Source organism: Pithys albifrons, chromosome 1, assembly GCF_047495875.1.
Source record: "Pithys albifrons albifrons isolate INPA30051 chromosome 1, PitAlb_v1, whole genome shotgun sequence".
In the NCBI taxonomy this organism is placed as follows: Eukaryota; Metazoa; Chordata; class Aves; order Passeriformes; family Thamnophilidae; genus Pithys; species Pithys albifrons.
The window spans coordinates 92379867-92405564 of record NC_092458.1 but is presented as its reverse complement, the minus strand read 5'-3'; the positions used below and the strand labels follow the sequence as shown (position 1 = coordinate 92405564).

Genomic DNA, 25698 nt, shown 5'->3' with positions numbered 1-25698 from the left:
AAGCTGGTTCATCCAGTTTTGAGGAGGGATTTTCCTCTAGTTTGCCCTTTAACCCTTGAAATGTGAGACATGCCTGAGGAGTGTTCTTTGTTATAGTGTCTCACAAATGTATCCAGTGATGGGGAGTCCATATGTCTCTGATAAAGGAAAACCTTATTGTGAATTCCAGCCTTTTCTTCTGTAAACATACTACACTAGATGAATTTGGCTCTCAAGGAAGAAAGTATTAATTGTGCTGGCTAATAAAACTTTCTGTTGCTGTCCTTCCAATCTGGTCTTCTAAGCATCAACAGACATCCAAACTGGCTCTTGGGAAGTGAAAGCAGTGCAAACCCAAAACCTGTTTGCAAGTTTTCAAGAACTGAAATCTCCAGATCCTGAGAATCTCATTCTCAAGCAACAAAAAGTTCAATGCAACTATTCATTGTACAGTTTTCAGGTTGAATATACAAGCAATTCAGTTCCTCCTACTTTTCCTTCTCTGACAGATGCCTCAGCAGCAATACACCTGTGTTCTTCCCAGACTCAGTCCTTGCAGGCACCCATCGTTACTCACATAGGCTTTGTCTACACTGACAACTTTACACAGAGAAGTAACAATACTCTCTAAATGCCAAGGTCCAAAGAACCCTTAGGGGCCATTTTCTTCTTTACATATTGCAGGTCATAGAGGTTAATAGCTATTGCACATACAGCAGATATACATACAAGAAGTTCAGAACAAGGTAATTACTTGAAGGTACGTTTGTTTGTCCTTTTACGTGATAGGGAACTCCAGTCTTCTATGGATGACTGTTTAATGAATCAAGCAACACCACTATATATTTCAGCCAGGTATAACTTTCGCCTATGATTATTACTGTACAAAAAGAGGTGACAGACTGGTTCATTTTTTGAACATCTACTGCTTGGACAAAGCTAACACTGAAGCTCATTGGGATATATCTAGCTGAAAGAAATCCAACAGGGGGAAAATGAAAAAATTGAAGTTACATTAACTGAGTTAAGAATTATAAATAATAAGCAAACAAAACATGAAAAAGATTTTTTTTCCTTAAAAAAGACTTCTTAAAAGACTTTGTTGCTACGTTGGTATATTAAATGTATTCGCTATCAATTTCCAGTTACTATAGGGTCTTTGTAACTCATTCTGAAAGTAAAAGTAACACTTTAATGGCAAATAAGTTGCATATATGTTACTATACCACAATGGTGTAAAAAAAAAAAAGCCTAACATTCTTTAATATAGTCGAGAATCATCTGAGCTTCCTTTGTCCATTGAACATGGTCTTTACTTTTCCAACTCCCATTTGCATGTACAATACACTGAGGAAGAAATAAAGGCCTCACTTCCCTTTTCTCTCTGTGCCTCAATTGTTTCTGATTAAAAAATGGAAATAATGTGGTTGATTTAGGTACTGGAATTAAGCAAAACTAAATTAACTACTTTTATTAAGCCCTTTAAGATATCTGAATAAGTTTCTTCAGAAATGCAAAGTGCTATTTATTCATATCAGCAACTATCTATGCCTGAACTGTCCTGGAACCTTTTGTGAGCATTCCCTTCTCCTGCTGATAACTGTTCTCTGTTTTGAAGTGTATGTGTCAGTGCTTTATCTAAAAAAACCTGGGAAAGACTTAGACAGAATTGGCACCTATCTTTTTTGGTTAATGAAAACAAAGCAAAAGAAAATAACAACCAGAAAAAAGAAATCACACAGAGTCTCAAGATTAAACCTGTGCAGACGAGGTGAAAAATAAAAGGCATCTTTTAGGATGTTAAATTCTTTGTAGACTTTGCCTGGGCATTATGAGAATAATCACCAACATCTCGTAAAAGTCTTTTCATCAGTTCCATCGACTGAGACTTCAAGGAGAGATCTGGTAAGAATCTTATTAATACATCTCTGTATGCTGCCACAAGGGAGGCACTATCTAACACAGCAAAAATGAGGTCAAATTCAGCAGCACTGTCCTAAAGAAAACTGTCTCTTGGTCACAAATCACTTGTGGAGTACCATGTATCATCTTTACTGCTTCAGATGTGTGCCAGCTGCAGCCAGTAGGACAGAAATACAAAGCTACATTTAGCTCCTGCTTTAACTTGATTTTTCTAAATTTCATGGAACTGGCACACTTTTATAGAAATGTAACATAGGGCAAAATATGACCCATAAACATTTTAGCAGAGACACAGACATTCAGAAATTTCATGTGGAACTTCTTATCCCAAGAGAACAGTCCTCTGAAGATGATTATTGTATGATGATTATTCCAGCTCACTGCTCATGAAGAAAAAGGAAAGGCTGTGGCCTCGTCCCACCCCACTCTGGTCCAACTCATACAGAATCCTGCTGCTGAAATTTTTTCCCTCTCTTGCCAGTGGGACCAAGTTAGCCCCTCTTTTTGTATTAAGTTCAAACTTTTTGTCCTCATTTTCTTTGAACAGCTCTGCCCCCTGCCTGCATCTCAGCTTTTATTTCTTCTAGCTGCTCACATTCTTCACAAACCTCCCTCCTAAATGCTCCATTTGTATCCTTCTACCACACTGAAGCCAATGTTCCATAGTAACATTACTGCAGATTTTAATAACTCTTTAAAACAGCCAACAGTCTACTAACTGGGTTCCTGCACAACCAGACTTAACCAGGAAACTCTAGAAAAGTTCATTTTAGTTCACTTCCTCTTTGTTTTCAACTTTTTTCACCTACAAAAGATGTGGAATGAAAATTAAATGTGTTTTGGTAGCAGAATAAATTATCACAGAGCTGGATATGGATGTGAGCTAGACAAGAGGACTCCCACCCTACCACAGAGACCACTTTAACTGAGCTAACTCAGTTATTAATAGCAGTCTGGTCAACACAGCCTAGGGCTAAATGCTGTGAAAGTATGTGGCTCAAAACATACGCAAAATTCACCTGAGATCAAACATAATCAGCCTGCATGATCAGGGCAGGACAGAACAGTTACTGCCATCCAAACCACCTAAGTAAATGCTAGGTATTAATCTCTACGTGGTAAAAACTCTTTCAAAAACAAATAACAAAAATCCAAACCCCAAGACTTCAGGTGTCAGTTCCAATCTGACATGCGAGAGAAAGACCACAAGTAAAAAACGTCATGGGGAAGCTAAAACAAAGTCATTAAAGAAAAAGGCTGCAATGCACTTCACTGTGATAACAAGGCACAAACTCAAGAGGGAAGGATAAAGCTCACTAGTACAGCTATAGCTAACACCCTTCTAACTGCTTTCAGAAACAGATAAATATCATTATGCCTGTCCCAAAGACAAATAACTTCTACACTGAGAAATGATGCTGAAAGTAACACAAAAAGCTAGAAACAAACTACAAATGTTGTTTTCTTAATGAGGGGGTTATCCTTATCAGTACCTTGCATACAGTAGTGACTGCACTGCAATTTGATTACAACTTCCAATACTGCATCATGACTTTGTGCTGACCAAAATATTTAAGATCCCTGTAAACAGGTTGAAAAAGAATGCCAACAAAAGTATTAAGAAAGACTTGGAATGGGATCCAGTCCTATATAAAAATGGACTCAGAGATTGGAAGAAAAAGCAAGTTAATTCCAGAATCCAGAAATGCCCAGCACCACGGAGACTAACTGAGCTTTCTCTTGTCCAGCATGAAGTTCTACGTAGCCAACTGTACTGCAAAAGCACAACTGGCATTTAATCTCATTCAGGAGCAGTTGCTTTCACAGCAGTGAAATCTTTCAGGATGAACCTGACTGACCTGGTGGATAAACGATTTGAAGTTGGTATAGCTCAGAAGGAACAGGCGCATTTAGGAAATGTCGCCATCTTAAACATGCTTTTTCTATCCAATTGGAGCACGCTTCGAAGCTTTAAAAACTTGGCTGTCATTTGCACAGGAAAAAAAAAGCAGCATTTTTGTGAAATGCTGGAAATTACAAAACACGGCTTGGACTTCAAACAGTTCAGCCACGAGCCAGGAGAGGCTGGGCCTTCACCAGGAACTCACGTCACTTCTAATGACTGATATTAGTTTAGCACCAGCACAAGGTGCCAGATTGGTAGCCCCAGGCACTGTATTCTCTATTTATCCCCAAAGCAGGTACAGCAGGTTGGCAAGCTATCATAGAGATGCCAGCCCCCACTACCATTTCTCATGTCCAGGGACCTGGAGAGAAGAGGGTGATGAGGTCTCGGTGCTGTCTCTGCTGTGACTGCCCACACGGGGGCCAGAGCCCTGCACTGTTTCTGGAGGGCGGGCTCCTAAACATCGGGACCTATGACAGGGAAAAATAATGGAGCATCAGTCTACAAGTATCCTCTGAGACTCTGAGGAAGAAGACCCAGGGATTCTTTTCTTTGCATTATATTCCAGCCATCTCAAAATGAACAAACACCAGAAAGAGCAATGAGGCCAGAGAGAGTCAACGTACTGAGTACAAATGAGATTTATATGTGGCTTGAGTCACTCCAGACAATTAGCTACCCACCAGGCTGTTTAGTTTATTGTCCCTACTGGGTAAAGATTTAATAAGCAGTCACCTAGATGGGAAACATGAGACTTGCAGAAAGGAAACTTTTCACTACTCTACATGGAAAATTCGAGCCCAGTCCTGCACAGCTGATTCTCTCTGATGTGTCAACAGCTGCAAGATGAGGCTCTTTATCATGACAGTCTACATAGGTGGAAAATACAGGAAACACAGGACAATATTTTATTATATAACCAGTATGTCAGAAATCTTCCACACATTCAAAATATTCTATGGAAATAAATAAAGCTTGCTTCAGTTTTTTCTGTCCAATACTAAACATTTTCTAGGACTGAGACATTTTTTCATAGGAGGAAAGTGCAAAATACTGGAATTTAAAAACTTCTCTACAGGGAAATATGCTGTGTAGGGAACATATTAAACAATTCAGTCTATGTTTGGAAAAGAAATACAGATTCATCACAACAAGGAAGGATGTTCAAGAGTATCCTGAAAAAACAGCCAGCATTCAAGCCAAAGGACAGGATGAAGTGGGCACAACAGTTCAAAGCTGACAAGCAGATTTAACTGACAGTGACAGAAAGAATTGGAAGCTGCCAAAGCCTAAGCTACATTAGGGCTTCTTCAGATACTACATACACTAAAAGTGAAACTAAAAGCATCAATGAGAATATTTGATAAAACTCCTTGAGATGGGAAAAATCCTACAAGCAGCCACAGCAAAATGGAAAATACAAACTTTGGGAAATGATAGAAAAAGGAACGTTTATCAAATATAAGTAAGGCTAGAAACAAAAAAGGTAGAATTACAGGATTGAAATTTCAGGACCGCTCAGCAGTCATGCCTGATATGCTAGTCTTTAGCACACGTCATCAGAAGACTTCTTTTGCTCTTTATATCACTCGTTGCAAGAGAGCTCAGAGCCATTCATTTAGGAACAGTTTTTGTCAGGCAGTGTCCCAGAGGGTGTGGCCCGGTCTCCTGGGAATAGCATTTGTCAGTTTTAGAGAACCAGCAGAGGGAGCACATCAGCAATTAAACATGGTTTTCTTGTGTTTGTGCCTAAACAATGAGAATTTTTGGTTGGCTATTGTTGTTGTTTTGTTTTTATTCTCAGGATTCATCTTTCACTAATGCCTGTGACTCACTTAGCTATCAAATTGTTAGGAGTTTAGGAGCCAAAGCCATGGAGAATAATAGGCTCCACATTCACTCCACATAAAACAACAGTGGACATAAGCTTTTACCTACTTGTCTTTCTTCACTCTCTCCCCATGTCAACCTCCACCTTACCCGTTCCTGACATCCTGCCCATGAAATCTTGTGTTGCCACACGACGATTGCTCTCAAATTCCTGCACTGTAACCACTAACTTTCTAGTCAGAAAGAAAGGCATATGGATCTCTAGGGAGGAAAGAGAAATCAATAATTAACTTTCAGTTGGCTGAAAGGGCAACTCTGAAGTCCATAAAGCAAGTTTCCCAGTCCTACTTTTTATCCTCAAGGATCACACAGCTATTGAAGATTTTAGAAGCAAGGTATTAGAAAACTTGTCTATTAGCTGAGAAAAAAAATAAACAGGAAAAAAAGATCAGTAATTTCCATGCTGTATTTACCTCAGAATCAAATGACACAGTACACTTTGCCTGCATTTTAGCTCTACCACAATCCCAAGATAAGTTCACTATGAAAGTGTACCATTAAGAGGCCATCCACAGGTGGATCGTACAGACTGGCACTATGTCTGTCTTGCAAAGGATTTCCCACAGGTGCTCTACACAGGATAGAAAGTGTTGCCTTTTCAGGTTTCCTTTTCTTTTTTCCTGTAGTTACCAAATGGTTTTAGTTCAGACTTTTATAACCACTGGTTTAACAGTTCAAACATTCTGGAAGACACTACAAGTTTTGGTTCACCCTTTGTACTGTCATTTATGTAAGTCAATCATAAAATGTTACCTAGAGATCTGTGTCCACCCACTTCAGAAAAGCACAAGTAGAGGATTAGGATGAGGTATTGAAGATTGAAGACCTAAAGATGCTGACAGTGTTTGGATTAGGTAAGACTGGTTTCTGTTAGAATACCTGTCAGCCATGAAAGGTGTTGAGGTACAGTACTTGATAACAACAAGTACAGCACAGACTGCAAATCTGCCCTCCATGGGGTTGGCGGGGCAAGTTGTTGCTGATGGGAAGAGACCACTCTTGGCATGAAAGGATTTCAGCCTTTGTTTTGGCATAGTCCATGTCCCTTCTTCCCATAGTGCCACCTAGTGCCAATGCAGTCACTGACTCGCTTTACTGCTAGGAGAACATCTGACCCATGGCAAACACTGGGACTCTCCACACCCATTTCACTAAAGCCAAAACCCAGCTGTCAGAGAATCAGGTTTTTTTTTTCTTTTAAGGCAGCTTTACCCCATTACCCCAATTTCCCATTCCCGTATTTTGACTATTTCAAGATACACAGTCTTCACTGCACAGGGTACAAGCTGAACTTTTCCCTTCTTGCAAACCTCTGGTTGTACAGCAACCTGCCCGGCAGCACCAGCAGCCCTGGCTGCCCCAGACGCCACGGAAGAAGGAGGTGGTTCATGTCCCTGTGCGTTTGGTGACCATTTTACAACACCCATCTGCAAACAGAGCTCCCGTCAGCACCGGGCAGTCAAAATGCTGTCATAGTACATGATGGCGCTGAAGAATTAAGTACAAAAATGTAAGAACACATGAAAGACATAAGGAGCAGTAATCATTTTGAAATGCCAGTTTCCTATTAGAGGAGGATGGGATCAGCGCTGTTAGAACTAAATATTAACTTTTATGATAAATTATAACCAAGAATATAGGCAACACTATCAAAGCAAAAACCACCTGGACAAAAGCCTTTGCCTTTATTCACTCCTGAGTGAAAGTTTAATACATCTGTGAAAATCTCCCCAAGTTAAAGCTGTACAGATTTTACAAAAGTAACTCAAAATTTGGTGTATAGTCAAACACTTCACCAAGAGAAATCTGGATTATTCGCATAAACAGATTATTAAAAAAACAAGTTATTTTTCACAGTTGGTACGGTTCAATACTTTATGAGTTTTCTTAGGCCAAACTAACAAGAACAATAAAGTCTGTTTCACTTTGATTTGCCATCATTTTCCCTCTGCAGCATAGTGTGAATGTCAGACCCTACAGAAGGAACAAGTTATTCTTTAAAAGTAACTATTTCCAGTGCATTGTTTCATTAAAACAAAACAAAACAGAAAACTAAGTAACTTGAAGTTAAATTTCAGTCTTTAAGTTTCCATTAACATTTATGAATCTCTTTCAGCAGAAGCTCTTCACCGTAGAGATCGCAGTGTAAAAAAGTCCTATAAAAACAGACAGGAGTGAAACCAACTGAAATCTATAAGGCCACAGCATGCCATCAATTTCTAAACAGAACTCCTATTCAAATTATTCTGCTTAAAACCTCCTATGGTCTGCAAAAATGAACAGGGTTTTCTTGCAACGATTTAAATAACAATTTATCTAAGACTGTAATCTCTCTTGTATGGGATTTGTAAACCATCCCACAGAATTCTCTAGCAGGGGACACTGTTCCCTATTTACATCAAAGTTTTATATAAATAATATTACATTTTTTTAAATATTCTGCAGCTGTTTTCCCTTATGAATAAGCTGGGCCTATGAAGAAAATGCAAAAATAGGAAAACTGTGAGTAATATTTATAATAATGATAATTCAACTCAGGAAATTGCTACAACTGTCTTTTTCAAAATAAACAAGATTGATATTTTTTCCTTCTTTAAGAGAAAAGCAAAATCCTCTACTATTAAAAATAATTTGACTTGGTATTTGTTTGGTATTTGGATTTAACTGTCTGATATCCCATTTTTGGTCCTGTTAAAATAAAACAAACCACCACAAAAACATACACACAAAAACCCAACAGCACTGCTTTTCGTCTCACAGGAGTGAAAGAGGCAAATACACACACCAGTCAGCCCAAAATTACTCTAGCTACAGGGCATGGCAAAGCATGAAATAACTGCTCCAGAGCACTTCCTCATGTGGGTGTGTTAGATAACTGTCTGCTCCAACACTAAAATAAAGCACACTGTGACCCAATCAACACGGCGAGCTCTGCCCCGCACAGCTGCCCGGGCAGCGAGCAGTGAACCCGGGCACGGCACACACCGCCCGCCAGCCCCGGCCCTACACCCCTGGCCAACAGGTCTGACATTCCCCGAGTTCCAGCGACATCACCATATGCCGGATTTAAGTTTACTTAGGCATACTTTACCCTTTGCTGCTGTATCCAGATTGCAAACGGACTTTGTGCTATTGAAAGAGCTAAGATACTTCTTTTTTTTTTAACTTTTTTTTTCCTGGAATATATTTGGGGTTCAAAGAAAATTACATCTTCCTAGTGGAAAAGATTTTAATATTAGGAAAAAAGTCTTACTGAGGAATGAAAAATGTTTCTGTTACTCTGATTCACTTTCTCTGCTTGAATTTTTCTTGCCTTGAGTTCTCATAAAATCAAGAGGCATTCTGTAGTCAGTTCTAAAGTTTTTCAAAAATGCTAATATGAGTCTGGGCTTCTTCTAAATGTATATGGAAGAATCCTGAGAAGAGGTCCATGTCCTTTCCTACAAAAAAACTTGGGCTGTTGAGGAACCTGCACTGGTTCGGGAGATAATGACAGGTGCCTGAAAACTCACCATCCATCCCATGAGGAGGATGGCTGCTAACACTCCTGCTGCCTCACTCAAGGCTGACCACCATCTAGAGGGATCAGCAACTCCACCTGTAAGACCCCTACATTTTTGGCATAACCTCAGCATCCCCTCTACGACCACTGTGAGTTTTAAAGTTTAAGATTCAAACTTCAGGAGGGGAGGAAGTACCTTGCTGCAGTTAACAGGTCATTTGTAGCAAGAAACACCTTTAAAGTCTACAAACAAAATAGTAATTTAGAAGCTTGAATAAAAAGAACGAGTAAAAAAAAATAGTAAACAATGAATGCCATTCCCCAGCTAAGAGATGAGCCACCAATTCTTGGCATACTGATATATAAAACCTTGAAAAGTTTTGCTCATGTTCTCAAAATAAAGCTGCTAATAAAATGGAGCAAGTAGTTTCTGTAGTTGTAGTACCAGTGAATAGATCTGCTGCTTTGGATTTCAATTAACTTAGTTTGTCCAGCGAGGAGGCACTTCTGTTGAAACTGGGGACTCGTAAGTTAAAGGACAGCTGAAAAAAACCCCAAACAACAGCAAAAAATACCCTGTTGGCAGCAAAAGTTCCTTCTGGCTGCAAAATAATGGATTTTTAAGAAACATTTCAAAGGATTTGAAGGTTTTGGAGAAACTCCTAGGCAGTCTCAGGTGGGTTAGGAATATTGCATTATGGACTTCTTTGTGCTAAAAGGAAGGCCTAATGCATGTTTTTTAAGAAGTCCGCCTCTTGCTATTAAATAGATAATTTTCTATTAAAAAAGGTGATTGTTACTGTTGAGAGATCTCCACTGATCAGCGTCCATTTTATATAATTACTTACAATTCTCCAGAACATTTTATGTAACTCCCTTCCACTATCCCTTCTTTCTTTTCCATTTTTTTTTTTTGTTACCAGCAGAGTAGCAGTTTTACTCTCCAACAGAAATGACAAGAGCTCAGATAAAAAGGCCATTTCAAATGGATCAGTTTAAGCAGTCTTTAGAACCCATGATAAATCTGGGCTCCAAAAACTCGACAATGCTAAATGGGCTATGAAATGCATCACAAAACCCTCTCCAGAAAAAAAAAAAAAAGAAAAAAACTAATTCAGAGAAAAGCTTTAATGTTTGAAATTACAAATAAGCAGCATATTTGTGGAATTAGAAATGGTAAATAAATAGTTACTATTTCTGGACAAAATGGCTCGATAGATTTCATAATTTGCCACCACTATAAAAAATATCTATTCCCTTCCCCCCCTCCCTTCCCCGTCAGTACACACGGAAACACAAGCATAACCATGCATGAAGTGGGAGGGTGGGGGGCAGCCAAGGATACAAACTCCCTCTTAGAAAGTTTGAATTCTTATTAACCCAGTGATGCCTCCATAATGTTACATTAGATCAGCAACATAAAAGTTAGAATATACGTCTCCTTTCTTCCTAGTAAAGGAAACTGGAAAAAACACTAATAATGAAAAATAGATGTTAAAAATATCCAGGAAGAAAAAGTACATGTACAATAACCAAAATTAACCCCCTCCGCCCCCACACCAAAACAGACAAACAGAAAAATCTCTAAATAAAAATCCTGTCAGGAGGAGAGGAACCTGCTTTCTCTCTTTTTTTTTTTTTGCATTTATTTACTGTATGCCAAGCATGGACTTTAAACTTACAGTGTGCATAAATATAGAAAACAAAGGACGAGAGTCACCGTTAACCCTGGTCACCGGCATTACAGCTAAAAGTCACTGGCAAATACTAATAAAAACCCCATTTAGCAGTAAATAAGGAGAACATGATATATGGACGGACAGATGGAACTGCATAAACAGAAAAGGCAGAGAGACCCACAAACATACGGAGAGAGCTGTTTTAAAAGAGTGAAAGATATTGATTTACTTGGAACCAGTGTTGGAAAACAAATGTATTTGTTTCCTTCGTGATTAAAAAAAAAAGTAATTAAAGTGAATCATAAGGGGGCACACCCTTAAATAAGTGAGGGGCGGGGGGGGGACACATTTGTAGAGGGTAAGGCCTTCTATACATGTTCCGAATTTTAAGCTAGCAAATAGGTCTAGCAAACTTACATCTCTAAATCAAAAATCGAGGGGGGGCGAGGGGGGAGGGAATAAAGAAGTGCTGGTGGTTTAAGGAGAGTAGAGGCTTTATTCTTTTATTTTTTATAAAAGTTGGCTGGCCTACCTTGTTCCCCAGTCCTCAGTTTGTCTCCTCATAGTCGCTGTCTCCCTGGAAGTACAGTGTGAGTGGTAATGACTGCCTGCCTCCCTAATGAGTCCATTTTCCTGCTCTTGATGTTGTGTATATACACACACTGCAACCTACCTTACAAACCACAGAGACGGGAAAGGGAGAGCGAGCGAGAGAGAGCGAGCGAGAGCGAGCGAGAGTGCGAGAGACAGGGAGAGCGAGAGAGGGAGCGAGAGAAAGGCGCACACAGACAAAGCCCTCCTACCAGACAGCAGACAACCCTCCTTCCCCTCTCCAGCAAAATACAACTCGGCTAATGCAGCAACAGGTTCAATACTGCCAGGCTGAGGCAGCGTAGGAAAGGTACGCGGCGCTGAGCAGGATTGCTGGCAAATAAACACTTGGGTGCCGGCTGGCTCCACCTTTCTTATTTATGTTGCAGGATGTTGGAATGCATTGTTTCAGACAGTCCATATGATTATCATAAATACATTTTTTTGTGCATATTAGCATGAAGCGCCGAAACGTATCAGCCATTCTGCTCTGTAACCTTATAGCTCTAACACATGCAGGGAAGGTGTAAACATATCTCTTTTGACAGGCAGACTACACAAAGCCCACTGATGATTTTAAAGTCATGAGATCTTTCAAGAAAGACGCTCCTGAAGATAGGTTTCCCCAGACAATAGGGGAGCAGGGAAAATTGATCTTGATGAGGAAGAAGTCTTCCTAAGAGACTGCTCGGTAAACAATTGAAAAGAGAGGGCTATTCTCCCCAGCATTCCCTCCTTTCAAAAATATATATTGGGAAGCTTCTACCCCTACAGCTATAATAATGTGCTGTGCTTATGTCTGAACAGGTGCAATGCATATAGTACATGGTGTTACAAGGACAGAAATAAATCTCTAGCAAAAAACATTTTCCCAGTTGCAAACAGGCCAAGGTTATTTAAAATACAGGTCTAATCTGAAGAACGTTCTCCCCACTCCTTATATATTTTTGCTGGGAGGGGGGACTGGGGATGGACAGGTAGAGGGAAGGGAAAGCAAAGATGGGAAAATCAATACATGCAACCGGTTACTAGATTTTTATTTTTACAATATTCTGTCACATCTGAAGAAGATATAGGCTGCTTCTAAAATAATTTTCACTCAGCCCTGGCTCTCATCACACGTAAACCTATGCTGTAACAAAAATTCTGTTAATTTTAATGACAACTACAGGCATGTGAAAGTAGCAAGAGCAGGGAAACAACATTTTGCACTAACATTTCCTCCTTGGTAAAGGTTCTCCAAGAACTTTAGCCACAGGTCATTTTTTAGATGGAGAAACTGAGCCCAAGGGGGGAAAAAAAAAAAAGGTGAAGTGATATTCCCAACACCATGCTGTAAATTAGTGGAAAAACAGATGAGAACCCAAATCTACTGGAGCAAAACAGAATTTGCCTGGAGTAACTCATACCCACCTAAAAGTTAAGTGTCCTGTCTAAGCCAGTTGTGTAGGCTCCCTCTATTGTCAGTGGAGAGAGAGGCACCTCCCAAAAGCAATTCATCCCAGCTTTTTTCCATTCTCTCCCCACTCAGGAGAGAGCCTACACAACTAGATTAGGCTAGGCAGCTAGCTTGTAGTTGGCTAAATTAAGTAAAATGAATCTCACTTCTGATCTAAAGCTTTATTACAACATCCTGCTTCCCAAAATACATTTTTATTATCACATTTATTATTAGGCAATATATGCCTAAATTGTAGTGATGGAAAAGGGATAGCCTGCTGACTAAGAGAGACAGGTAAACTCGCTAGATTCATGGATTTGTACCCTCAGGCTGGCTGGATATTCATGATTCACAGAGTCTTTATAATATTAACCAGCCTGGTGACTGGTGAATTTGATTAGTTTTGTTCACCGGTAGATGATACACATTTTAGTATTTCACTTATAAAAATTCTGTTTTCATCCAGATGTACAGTAAATACAGAAGGATTAAGTAATTTATTTCAAAAGGTTAATTCTCATTAGTGTTTTCATCAAAACACAGCCCTTCTTACCTTAGGGTAAAATATAAAGAGTAAAAAACTCTAATAGGTGACTTAGTTCAGCTCCTTCTCTAATATTTAGCTACATACACACCTGGCCTATGTAGAGGCTGCTCTACAAGTTACTCCAAGTATATATTGCGATAATTTGGTCATTTTACATATTTTCTTCTTTGGGCTTTATGACCATAATCACCTTATTAAAGGGTATGTAAGGTCAGGAAAGCAGAAGGGGCATTTGTAGACTTTGCTTCTAACTGTGGTAACTCGATCTGGCCGTGTAACTACCAATTGAGCACTGACTACCTCAGTTTTTCCATCTGTAAAACAGACTCAACTGTAGTTCCGTGAGTAGATGGTACTGTAAATATGTGAAGAGTCTTCCCATCTTATCCTGGCATCCCTCAGAGTTTTACGATGACAAATATTATGGGGAAAATGTAAATACTTCATCAAGGGGACCTGTATCAAAGCCAGCTGATGAAAATCACAGGGGTTTATATGCTTATATTCTTTTCAAATACTAGAAATAGTCTCTGAATTTAAAATTTAAAAACTGGATCTACACCACAAAAAAAGGGTATCAGATTTGTGAAGTTTTTAGTACTCTGCTATATTTGACCCCAAACTAACATGAATTCCTAACATGAGGTCCTACCAACCTTACATATACAAATCTGAAGAGATATTCAAAATGGATGAAGTTTGGATAAAATACAGGTTTCAACCGTTCAAAATTTAAGACATTCAGAAAAACCTGAGTACTGAGTCAGAAACACTTAAGTTTGAAAAATGTTCAGATTTGCAGTTGATCCAGAACCACAACCTGGAATTTGGGAGGCATCTCGTTACTTCCTCTAACTTCCTAGAAATGTCATATATGCATCTGAACCAGGATCATAGGCCAAATTTTCTCATATTTTGAGGAGGCCTGAATCTCAGTAAGAAGACTAAAACTGAGCCCAATTCCATCCAGTTACAACAATGCTTAGAGCCAGACCCAAACTGGAACCCAAAGCCAGTCCTTTCCAAAGTCGCATGGGGTTTGTGTACTTGTTGAATTATAGAGCTAAACCAAACACCTTCAAACCTTGAGATTGTTGAAAAGCAAATATGAATTAGATTCCAACTTAAGGTAGTTTTGGCCCTTAATCAGAAATTAATCGAATTACCCATAGTCTTTATGAAATCCAAGTATGTGTGACCTGAATAAAAAAGCCTCACAAGATCTGCACAACTGGTTCTGATTCAAAGGAATCCATTACACAGTACACATGGATAGGAAAGCACACCCTTATTCAGCGCTGGGGCACACACAAGGGTTAGCACCTCCATGTATGTGCCCGACATGTGTCAAAATTCGAGGGGTTTTTATACCCTGGAACAAACAAGTCCTGAATTTAACTATCCCATACATCCTTTGTGAGTCAATACACAATTCAGTCTGTGGTTGTCTTATTTAGCTATACATTCATTTACCTATTCCTACACCTACTACGACATGGCCATCACAAACAGTCTTCTCATCTGCAGAGCCCCATGAACACAATGATCTTCAGTAGTGAGGGGGAGATAGGGAAAACTAAACTGTCCACCAGAGCTGTGAAAGACTTTACTGCAAAGGACAAGAATCTGGATGACAGACTGAGAGGGAAAGAAGGTGCTTTGGTGTCAAATAACATATTCTATACTGCTCTAGTCTCTCCTCCCCTTTTTATGTGTCTAGGTGCACCAACACACTGAGTTTAGACAAATCTTGCTGGCAGTCAAAACTGGAAAAGGAGTCACTGCATCATATAACCATGTTTGAGGCTAAGAGCTACTTCCTTTGGAAAACAATAACAACAACAAAACAAAACAAAAAACCACAAACAAACAAAACCCCTGAACCAAAACCTAGCCTCTTAGCAAATATCTAAGGGTTGATTTTCAAATTCTGAAGGAATTAAAGTGGGACTGACTGGTTGGGTACCTTGCCTATCCCTGTGGTGGGCTAACACAGTGATTTTGATGTACTTCACATACCTGCCTTGCAACAGTTCCATTATTACCTTCAGGGAGCTCCATTTTTCCAGAATCCCACAAACTGTTCTTAGAAACCAGGCTGGTTTAACAGCATGCTGCTGTTAAAAATCCCAGGCAAATTTCTGTCACAGTTCTGTTTCAGATGGTATAGGCAGGACCTAGAAACACTCACAGCAACATGTCTGAACTCGATTGCTTTCACTTAGTCCCTTAACCACATATGCAGATCTCCCAGACTCCCCTGGTATATCACACCATCATGTTGCCAGCCCAACAGGATTGGTGATTCAGATGTCTCTACTGGTGTCCTGCAGTGTCTCTGCAACTTTGTGCAAATGTAATGAGAAAGATGCCAATTAAAAAAGCACAAGAGTCCTGCAGTGTGGCAGGCTGATTCAAATTAGCTACCTGTATGAAGTGATTAAAAATAGGGTTTTTAAACCTGAAGATAGCGGGAGGACAGAATGTTTGATTTCCATCAGCAGGGGCCAGCAAAAAATGTAGAAGGACCACACAAACCTCTTTATCCCTGTCGATTTACTGGTGATGATGTCGAGGATAGAAAGGGAGAAATACAATGCACTTCCGGTGCCTTTCAATATGCAATGAATCTCAATTGTTCTCCCATCTCAGCAGACACTACTTACTGCCAGACCTCCAAATAAGTAATACTTTAATTTAGCAACTTTGAACCATCATTCCATAATTCAGGTGCACATAATCAGTAACAAATCAAGTATCACAACCTTCTTTGACAAAAAAAACTACTGTCATTCTCATTTTAAAGCTAGTAAAAAGCAAAAAGAAAGAGTTAATCACTCTGTTGAGAATAAAAGTGAAATTGGGATGTTGGCCTTTCCTGATCAGAAGTTCAGGCCATGTTGTCTTTATGAATCAGTCTCTCAGACAGCCCAATTGATTGGCAAGACTGGGATGCACTTACTGAACCAGAACTGGCTTTTCTAATGTTGTTTGTTTTGGTATTTTTAACCTCAGAATGTACTGAATAATAAACAAAATGCAAAGCTGATATGTCTCACACAGCTTCAATAGACTTGTGTAAATCTGTTTGCAATAGTATGTACCAAGTACCATAAATGCCCACTTTATGATGACACTACCTGCACTTCAGTAAACCAACGCTCTGCACAATGACTGTTCCCTCACAGCCCTTGGGCCACTTTGCACAAAGGCTGCAAAATGGTATTTCCATTGCATAATCATCCCATGTCAGATACAACAGTACTGCATTGCTCTGGTACTGTGTTGGGAAAATATTACTGCTACATCACTAAATTGTGACAGTGAATCTGGCAACATAATAAATTCTGTCCCAGCAAGGCCAATCCCTTGCTTTTACACTCATCAGCACTGGTCTGTATCAATCACCACCCACAGGGACTAAGAATCATCATCAGCTCCAGAAGACCAGTATCATACCCACATATCACTTTTCAATTCCAAAACCAAAACCATACAAGAAGTCCTCATACATTTACATGCACACGCACTTGGGATGTTCATGTGTTATCAGCTGTTTGCCCTAAATGTGCAGACTGTGTTGCAATTATTTAACACCTGACAAGGTGCAGTTCCATGGGGCCTTGGCTACACTTGTGTTCATCCTCCCCACTTACAGAGTGCTGGGATATTACCTTTATTTGCATCAGCAGGCCATTTGTGACCAATTTAGCTGTTGAGCTAATCTGCAAGGCCCTCGTGCAAGCTGTGGAGTTACAATGAAGTCAGATCTTGTTACATAGTCTACTGCATTGTATAGTGCACCCTCTTTTATGTAACTATATGGTTCCCAAATGTTACCTCTAATCCATTATAAATAGTCATGTTGCAGTTCAGTCAACATTTAAGCACTAGAAATTTGATGATTTGCCTACGAAAATCCATACTGAATCCATCCCAAACTGAATAAGAGATAGTAAAAAGTAGTTTTACCATCTGAAAGGAGCTTTGGTAAAAAATGAGTCAGGATGCACATCCATCCCTCACTTCTACAAAATAACTGGGATGACTATCAAAGATTCCTATTTTTGTTCCTGAAATTTAGGGAGCATGCAGAGGATTTGATTGCTGTCATACAGATTGGTGGGTATGACATGAACTGCTATGAAAATTCTGAAGCTTGAGGTGGCCAACACTTGTACTTTAACCCTCTTTAAATAGCCAACAAACCAAACCAAACTTGTGCGACTGTCCTGACTGTTGGAGCAGCTGAGATGCACTGAGTTTATCGTGAATGAAGATCTGATCTAGATGGGGAAAAAAAGTGAGATGCATCCCCAGCAATATTTTGGAAGCTGTTATTATACCCTCTGGGTGCAACTGAGTATTTTCATAAGCCTATCAGCATGAATCCATTCTACCTGGAAAATATTTATGTCAGCATTTTCAAAGGTGCTACTCATTCAAGAGGTAATTATCTCCTAGTTTAGAATATCACATCTGAGAGTACTGCCCCCCAAATGAATAGCCACTTCTGGAAAAATAAAAACAAAAATGCAATTTCAGTACATCAGATGTACAAAGACAGAAATTTCATACTTCAGCTTTTATTTTGTTGACTGTAAATGAAATGAACAAAAACTCCTCTACAGAAAAGAGACAAACAGTATTGAAATTTTAAACAACCAAAAACTCTTCAGTATGCTCTAAAAGTTATGTGATTTTCTTAAAAGCCAAGGATTTTTTATCTCTTTTATGATCAGAAGTACTTTTAAAGCTTTTTTATGCAATTACTGAAACTAGAAATCTCTTTATTTATTTTCTTAAAGCTAAACCTATATGACCAAAAATAAAAATAAATCACAGCATATACAATAATGCTGTAACATTTGAAAGGAGGAACACTAAGAGCTATTCTTCATCTAATACTTCACCATGACATCCCTTCAGTGGATGTAGGATTATTTTCCTCTAATATAGTCCTTATGAGAAAGTTTCTCTGTGAGATTTTTCTTCATGTATTCTAGGCAGAGGTAAAGCAATGCATTTACTGGAGTTGAGGGTTACTGAAAAGGCTGGATTTTTGCTCAGGCCTCTTAGGCTTCTATCTCACTTTGAAGCAGTTCAGCCCAAAAATTCACTGTAAGACTCAGATTCAGTTGGCCCAAATTCCTGCTAAGTCCCCACATTTAGCGTTTCTGGATATATATGCCCCCCAAATCCCACTGCCAGCTAATAGAAAACATAAAACACAGGGACCTGGGGGCATCTAAGCCAACTGGCTCTGACCTGTGAGTATAAAAAAAGGTGCCTGATTATGTTCCAGGGCAAAATAACTATTATGAGACTATGCAGTAAAGAAATGGAAATGAGTAAAACATCAAGCAAAAGTTTATCCTTGATAGCCTCAGAAGTCCACTCCAACAATAAAATTAACCACTGACCTCTGTATCAAATGCACAGGAAACACTACTAAGGATGTGACCATTTTACTTGCAGCGATGCCACCAAAATTACATATAAAAGTTTCACAAACCTTGATTATGAGTAGACCACCACGGGGGGATTATTTTTGTGTGTATATGGGCAGGATTCATCAGCTTTGAAACATTTAATAAAAGATGTTTCTGAAGAATAAAAACCAAGATACACTAGATGTAATAAAGAAAAGGAATGTCCAGGTCTGAATATTTTTTTTTTACTTTATATGAGCAAAGTTCCACTGGAAAAACTAGGAAAGACTGGTTCTAATTAGTCCTTTAGTTTTAGCCTAAAGGAGAGTATTTTTTTATTAGGTGAACACAGTTTGCTCAGCTGTTTTAAAGGACACATTTAGAACTGTATTTCTTTTCCTGAAATATTAATTGAAATTCATTTTGTAAGGAAAATATGAGAGAGTTTATTATTTAAAGCCAAAGAAATTAAAAGCAAAAAGCTGCATTAACTAAAAATTAAGCCTCAGGTCTTATTTTACACAAGAATAGAGGTAAGAGCCTTTCTTTCAATCAGACCTATCAAAAACTGCAAGATCTAGTGAGGCTACTGGTGGTTTAAGTGTGACAGAAATGAGCTTTGATATCCTATAAACAAACAACCCTTTTATTTTGCCTGCATTTGAACAAAAGGGTCTTTCATCACAGAATTAGAACATACAGAAAAAGGTGACATAATATTTTCAAAATGATATAACAGAAACAAAGTGGACTGACTTCAATGTTACTCTTCAGTCAGGTTTTGTAACGAGCCCAAGTCAGATACTATTTTATGGTCAAAGGGCTCCTTTTCTATAACTTTCTTTGCAATTATTAGCTAGGACTGTATTATTTGGTATCGCTACCAGGATTATCTATGATTATATAATGAGAGATCCCCTTTGTAATATCTGTGCAATTAGACATAATTAAGTTTGTCAGAGGAACGTTAATTTCCTGATTTTCGAGTAAATAAAGAATCAATGTTAACATTGCACTAATCAGTACTAACTAACATTTAATTTGTTTTGTTTCAAAATCAGAGGTCACATTGTGAAACCATTTGATAGTATGCAACAAAAAACTCAGTAAAATAAACAGAAGTTGGAATAAAGATAACTTTATATTAACTGGTACTTTGCTGTCCTACTGTTCCATTTGTTGAGTTGTTCTGAAGCCAACAAAACACTGTAAGAATCAGGAGACAAATATGACTTTAAGTACTCTCTGCTGTAGTCTCAGAATGAATCGACATTTGTTTTTACCACACTGTGATAACATCACAGATGTTAGAATCATAAATGCCAATATACCTTTAAGCTTTCTGTTTCAGAAACAAAGGTACTACCACTACAGCTAAATCAAAGTCTCACAGCTTCAGCAGACCATCTGTGGGCCAGGCACCAAGCAAGAGATGGAAATCACGTCTCACAAAAATACCATATAAATATTGAGCTATACACCATGCATCCAGCCAGCTAAGTTAAGTAAATGAGTTTTAACTTGAAGTTCCTAGGGATTCCTATAGTAAAGATGCAACATACCAGAAAAATTCAATGAGTATTCTCAGATATGGGCTTTTGTGGGCAAACTGAGTGAGCTGTTAATGGCTACCTGGTGCAACACAGCTATTCTCAGTCATGAGAGCTGGGATTGGCTCTTCAGGCATCACATCCAGCTCATACAAGCATCTAGTGCCCAGTTTAAAAATAGGTATGAAAAAGGTAGCTACAGGTTTACAATGAGAAGAATTTATGAGGTATTACTCTCTCAAACCGCTGTTTCAGTATAAATAATACTCTGGGCTCAAAGTATAAAAGTGTGACAATGCTGAAGGTCTGTGTAACAGAATTCTCTCTCTTCTTTTTTTCTGTCTTATTTCTTGAAAAGAGATCCCCCAAAAGTAAAGCAGTAAATAGTTTCTACATTTAAATGAATGACAATAGTCTTCAGAGTGAACACTGCATCAAACATCCAAGACTTCTGGTATTAGGAGACTAACTGGAAATAAACAAGTATCAGCTCACATCTGATGCAATCTTTAATTAGAACCTCACAGTCAAGCAGGCTACAAGCTTTTTACATCCTAAATTAAAGCTATTATTTTGGAGTACAAGAAGTCAACCACCAGGGAACAAACCCACCAGTTTACCATACTGCTAAAAGTCAACTCAGTCTGCTCCCTGTTTCTCAATAGGAAGATAAATGATAAAGTACATCATTTTCTGGAGCAGACACGACATAACAATTTCTATGAATTTTTGGTGTTAGGTACTTACTGATGTGGAAGTTCTTTGGGATAACTACAGGCTACTCCTGTGAGAAAGGAAAAGTTATGGGCAAGACAAACAAACCCCAAAAAGTTACAGGTTCTGCCCACATGCATGGTACAGCACTATCCACAGGTCTCAAAGCTTAAGATTATCCATCCCTACGACAAGAGTTCACTTTCAGAGGAAAGAGAATACTTGTTTCACAATAGCTCAAAGGTGTTCAAATCCCTGCAAGATACTAACACTTTATTCCATTCATTTTAATGGAAAATAGATGTCCAAATTCCCAAAGACAGCCCTTTTACCACTGGGCCCAAAGAAACAGATTACTTGAAAATATCTTTTTATCACAAGAGAAGACAAAAAAAATTCCAATTAAACTTGATGGAATTGATCGAAGAATGAAAGCCATCAAGGAACAAGACAGGCAAAATGGGGAATAAAATAAGGGAAAAGTGCATGAAGTTATCTCATTCTCCACAAGGATTATAAAAAAACTTCCTACTACAGTAAAGAAGAAATTTCCAGTTTGTTTTCTAATAGCTAAAGAGAAGTGTAGAATAAAGACTAGGAACCAGGCTGAAAACTGTGGCAAAGGCAGACCATAAAGCTGGAAGTAAAACATTGTATCTTGAATTACTCCATTGTCACAATTAAATGGCCAGAAAGCACTCCAGTGTTTTAGGAGTAGCACCTCCACCATCACAGATTTTACTTTGGACTGAAGTCCCTTCTGCTAAAAACAAATTCCTAGGTTACTACTGCTGGGCTAAAGAAGAATTTCCTATAGCTGCAGTCTTTAGGCTTATCACAGAAACCCACGTGTATCTGGGAAGAGCTGTGGATTGTGCCATGTGATTAAAAAAAGTACAATAAATAACCATGCTTGCTTTGCAGCCTTAGCCCTGCTCCTCTCAGCACACCTCCATGCTCCAACTCCTTCTTGCTATCTCAGCCTTTCAGTCCTTGGTTGTCTCATGTGCACCAAAGGCTGGATCAAGTCCTGGAAATTTCTGAGGAGAGCTCTGGACCTAAGACTGTCCCTGTGGGGACAAGGAAGTACTCGATGAATAAAGAGCAAAACGCATCCCACACAGTTACCACTCCACACATTCTCCCTCTGTGGCCATGATCTAAACCCACAGAAAGCTTCTTGGAATTTCCTGGAATATCTGCTAAGTCCTTCTCTTAAAGCAGTATCTGCACCTGCATCTTTGAGAGAATGACAATAAACAATTTAAATTGTTACTTGTAAACCGATAACTAGATTTTCATTTAACAGAAATACATCTAAGATTGCCCAGAGAGGGTAACCATAAAATGATATAATGGTTTGGGTTGGAAGGGACCCCAAAGAACATCTAGTTCCAATCACCTGCCACGGGCAGGGACACCTTCCACTAGGCCAGGTTGTACAAAGCCTCACCCAACCTGGCACTGAACACTGCTGGCACACAGGTGCTCCCCAGGTGTGAGAGAGATTGAAAACAAACAAGCAAAACAGAGGCAAAAAAGGCAATAAACTACAGAGGACCATTAAATATTACAAATATGAACAAAAGCAGTACAGATTGCATGGTACTGGTTAATTAGCATATTTTTCTCTTTTCAGCAACTGAAAGCATCTGAGGAACACTGACTTTTAGAGAGGTGTCCCCCCATGCCCTCCCACTTAAACACCAAACCAAAACTCACACAGATGTCATTGATGGGCTAGAGCCCTGACACACAAAGCTAGGGGTGGTTTCAAAAGCAGAAATACATTTGACCCAAGATGTCAGCCCCTCACAAGAGGCCCAGGGCAGATGTTATTACATTTTGCTGTGGGCTTGCTTATATCTCATTTGGCCAGGAGTCCATGAGACATGATACCTATATTTACAATGTCAGATGCAGAAACAATCCAGTGGCATTTTTCTATTAGTGCTGACTATTCAGAATCTGGCACTTAGAAATGTTTACATGAAAATAACAAAGAATAGGAAGAGGTGATGCTTGAAAAATTAGGCTCTAATTTCTGTCAGCAAGTGAGAAATTTAAACATTCTGAAACTCAACAGGAAAGTGACAAGAGTACAAATATTTCTGGCCGTCATATAAGACAACAAAAATGGGCACTCTTGCCTTGCTACTTAAATGGAGAAGAAGCAATGCTTTCAGGGCCTGATGAGAGGGGCTGCTACTTGATGGAATCATTTTTTATCTGATGCTAAAAGAAAGTAATAAATGAAACGAGTTTTGAACATAAGCTTACAATATTTTCAGTATCTAAAAACTTCCATTATGTAGTCTGAGTGTTTTGTAACAAGAGTCTAACAAAAGCTATTGCTCTCACTCAGGTTTTCTATCCTAACTGTTAAATCCAGGCTGCAGGCTTCTTGCTCTACTTTAATATTAAATATACCAGTGTTATGAACTGGAGCTTAATGGTTAACACATAAAAATATTCATTTATCTGCCTTCAGGAGAAGTTGAAGAAATCAACAAGTGTATGCATGTACCAGAGTAACACAAACCCCAAGATAATTCTTTAACAGCAAGGTGTCTGCATTATCAAAAGTTGTTCAAGAAGTTGGGATAAATTCATATCCATCTCAAAAAGTGCAGACAATTCATTTTTGCAGACCCTGCATGATGAGATGTTCTTTTAAGTGGAACTATTGAAGCAGAACTCTGATGAGTCTGATGATCCTGAAAGTGAGATGTTTTAAAGCTATCATTATAATTATTAAATGTAGCTGAAATGATGATTTAAATCTGTGTTCCAAACCTTCCAAATGCTCTTCAATATCAGACACCTTTGTGTCTTGAAGACCCAGACATAAGCTTACCAGTTGATTATGCTATATAGAAAAGCTCTGCTTTACAAGAAAGATGCAACCTTATTTTTTAAACGATATTGCCTTCAATGGAACACAAAACGAGCAAGTGATAGCAATGATTGAAACATTTCTTTAAGAGACTTGTAAATTCAGCTGTCCACTACAAGAATCTCCATGAGAGGAAACAGGGGGATAATAAAAGTTACAGCATTGAACAATAACATTAGTGCAGGTTGGCTCTCTGACCATGACAAATGATCTCCCAATGGCCACAGGCTTATGGACAATGAAATGTATGTCCTTGTACACTGCTACTAATCCTGTACCAAAATAAAAATCACAAATCTTGGTGCAGCGCTACTGAAGATACCATCCAACAACAAAGGGAGATACAAACGATGTCTTTACTATTTGGTTAGACGACAAAAACAAAATTGAAACAAGAATGTTTAAAACTACTTCTTCTGATATATGACTGCTCGGTGCTATATTTTAGCCACATAGAGTGAAAAAGTAACAGCCAAACTTTCCAGAACTGTACTATAGAGCCTAAAGACAAAAATCACTCTGCTGTCACCAGCACACTGGCTAACTTGAGTGAAAAAGGCTAACCTGAGTGAAAAAGTGCTCTGGTTCCTGAAACACTTAGTGTTGCTCTCAAAAATGTGTCTCCATGTTTGCATCAACAAGTGTCTTGAAATTTGCACTGAGAACAAGAAGGACTTTGATCAAAAATAGCACACATTTTTCTCTGCAAGGAACTTTACAGAGAGGTACTAAATTTACAAAAGCAGTTGAAGGAGGTTTCAGAGGGACTTGACAGATTACAGGCTGATGACACTACCGTTACAGCCTCAGTGGAAATGTGGTTTGATCTAATTAACAACAAAGAACTAGAACCACTGAAGAACAAAATTAAAAAATTATTCAAAGACCCTTGAAAGCTTTTCATTTCATAGCCACCAGGACTGATCTGCAACACAGATGATGGGATTAAACGCAGGATAGGGAGTCAAGGTTGGGACAGGCACTGAACATATTCCAATTATCTCAAATCTTCTAAGAATAAAAACTGAAGATCCATATTTTGCACTAAATATGCAATAAAAAATGGATTTGAAGGAACACAATCAATTTAATCATGCAGGTGAAAAATACAGATGTTAAATTAGGGCAGACAAGATGACTGAACTTAGAAATACTGGATTTTAGAACAGATGCATTGCTGTCCAGCCAACTCAGCATCACTTTTTACACATTTTTAGTTTATTCATATCACTTTCATTGAAACTGTGTAACAGCATAGGTGCTAAAATAAAAGAATCTGGTGAAGTGCACCAATATGCAGCGTGAGATACAAAGCCTCATAGACCTACATTTTTCACAGGCTACAGAGACCATGGAGATGTTCTTGTTTTTTAATTGCAATATACATCTTAGGTAACATGTCTTTTTGTTTTCAAGGGATAAATATGCCTATAAAATACATCACATTATTTGTATGCACTATTTCAGTGGATAAAATGCTACATTTGTGTTTTCTCCAAGCGGCTTGCAGGAAAAAAAAAGTCATGCTGGGGAGAAAAATTCAGCTTTGATATGTTGACTGCTGTTTCCACATACAAATTTTCTCTCTACATCCAATAGAGAACTCATACCTCAGCTGAACAATTGTGAGCATCTGTTAGCTATGCCA

At 38.7% G+C, this 25698-nt stretch overlaps 1 protein-coding gene across 3 annotated transcripts in view; it reads right to left on the bottom strand.

Annotated features, from left to right (window-relative positions):
• The window catches only part of ZBTB20 (zinc finger and BTB domain containing 20), a 511236-nt gene that overhangs the window by 471672 nt on the left and 13866 nt on the right, over positions 1–25698 (bottom strand). For 2 of the 3 annotated variants that reach the window (XM_071560523.1, XM_071560539.1), the window contains exon 1: positions 11412–11633. The exons of the other annotated variant lie outside the window; for it this stretch is intronic. The gene's annotated coding sequence lies outside the window, so the exon portion shown is untranslated. Of the gene's footprint in view, positions 1–11411; positions 11634–25698 lie in introns of those variants that run through there. 3 annotated transcript variants of the gene reach the window in all.